We start from the raw sequence: 2,485 nt of genomic DNA on the forward strand, positions 1-2,485 counted from the left end.
CCCCTCGCACCACCCTTGTAAATAAAGCGAACTTTTCTGAGGGCGAGCTCGGAGCGAACATGGCTTTATTTTGGGGGTGGAGGGGGGACAGGACAACCGCTGTCCCCCTTGGGGGGCGCTGGTGAGAGCGGGAGGGAGGGGACAGCGAGTGACGGGGGTGGGGGGGGGACAGGACATGAACACGGGGCTGGCTTCCCTGGGCCTGTTTACATCCAAAAATCAGAGCGGAAAAGTTTCAGGCGTTCCTGGCTCTCGCCCCTGTTTCTAGTTTCCTACGGAAAAGTCGTTTAATTATCGCTGCGAGGGACAGCGGGGAGGGCAAAGAGCGAGCCATCCATCCTGCAGCCGTGTACCGTGTCCCCCCACCTCCCCAGTAAGGCACACAATCACAGCAGGGTGGCACTTCGGCCATGAGCTGCTGATTGCGCACACACACACCCCCCGTGCCAGTTTTCTACTGGAATGAGAGCGTTTTCATGGCTGCCTTGTGTTTCTGACAGCAGGGTTTTATTCCTGTTTTACCAACTACAGCAGGGGGAGAAATGTCTAGAAAGAGATTTAAAGGGGCCTCTGCACACCCAGAACTGCAGATGAACCAAGGTCTCCAGAGACGGAGATCTATAACTTTCTGGTTTATACCCACCGTGGAGGGAGCTGATGAGATAAACATGAAGCTCCCCGAATCCCTAAGGAGTAGAACCAGGAGGCGTGGATTCAAGGGAGGAGGAGATTGGCTTGAAACAGTTAAAAGTTACTTTGCACAACAGGTAATGCATTCCTGGAACTTGCTGCTGCAAGAGAAGATAGGGGCAAATTGTATCAACTGGTCTGAAACAGGATTAGACAAATTAGTGAGGCCAAGTCCACAAACAGAGCACCCATATCTCTGCTGGGGGAGTAAGAATATGGAGGGGACTGGGGAAGTGGGGGGGTCACTGGTGGTATCCCCACACAGACCTGCCCGAGACAGAACCTGTGCTGGATGAGCCACAGGTCTCATCCAGGGCCTTTCTTACCCGCTTCACCCCAATCACGGCGTAGCTATAGGACCCTTGGAGCTGCACAGTCATCTTTGAATCATTTTCCAGTGTACTCCTTTGCCCTTCAGCTCCCTACCACGTGCCTTGTGCTTTACCACCATGTAAAGACATGGTGTACGAAGTTTGTAGAGTTGGGAAAGCTGTGTGCACTAGAGGAGGGGCAGCCTGTGGAATCGAAGTACATCTGCACCGATATGTCAGAAAAATGAATGCAAGGCACGATGCTGAGCTGCAGACAATGCCCTTTGCAATTACAGACACAGAGACAGGAGTTAATCATTATCCTTACAAAGGAAACCATAATCTAAGGCAAAATATTTGAGATTTCTAGTACCTCAGTTGCAATCCTATAAACTATAATGTCCAGATACACCATTTTCTTCCCCTTTACTAATAAACAAAGCTGCTGAACACCTGAAGACTAACATCACATTTAATTTTTATATTTTTTTAAATAGCCATGTGGTCTATACATATAAACTACAGGCAATACAGTCAATTTGTGAGGTGTAAAACATGCACTTACTGGCAACAGCAGGTTAGTATTAGAACCATGCCTATATTGGGAATTTTACTCAATGGGAAGCCATTCTAGAAGAGAGGTACAGGGATAAACCTCTCATGCTGGTAAAAGACACCTAAGTTTGCACCCAGGAAAACTGCCAAGATTTGGTCTTCAGCAAGCTTGTATTTTATTAATGAATCTTGAGCTGCAGTAACATGTTAAATTAATGGTTTGAATGCATGTTTTCTTTTTTCCCTGTCTTGCTATTCAAACAGGCATGACAAAAACTCACTTATGAACACTTACTTGAAACTTGGCCTTCATTCTGTAGCACTGCTGGGAAATTTGCATCATAATATGTATCTGCTTGAACACAAGCAAACTAAAGCAGGACTGTAAATTAATAGAACGGCATAGGGAAATAATTACAGGTCACTTACTGCTTGACAGAATTATAGAGAGACCTCGCATTTGGAAAGTGAGCTCTATGTTCTCACCAGAGTGATCTGCCAGGAAGGATCCATCCAATTTGAAGCCCCAGATGTTCATTATGGTGCCTTAGCCTTCCCCCCTGCTCTCAACGTGTCCTTCTCTATCGACTTCTTGCAACACCCACCACCGATTCAGACTGCAGGGCCCTGTCCTTCACAAGAGCATCAGACACTACTTCAGTCTGTTCAGCAGCCTGAGGGAGGGAAAGAAAAATGACACAAATGGGATTCTCCCTTTCTCCTTTGAGTCAGTACAGAACCGAAACGTAGATGTGTGTGGCCACACACCAAGCAAAGCTGATACCTCACTTTTGGTGAGGAACCCTTATGTATTGCCCTTCATCTCCATGCTCTCCTACTCACTTTCTCACTGCCTCATTGCACTTACAGACTTATCCTCGTCTCATCAGCAAGCCCCAATTCTCTTAGAGACCTTTTCTTAGTGTGTT

This window comes from Calidris pugnax, unplaced genomic scaffold, assembly GCF_001431845.1.
Source record: "Calidris pugnax isolate Ruff unplaced genomic scaffold, ASM143184v1 scaffold376, whole genome shotgun sequence".
Taxonomy (NCBI): Eukaryota; Metazoa; Chordata; class Aves; order Charadriiformes; family Scolopacidae; genus Calidris; species Calidris pugnax.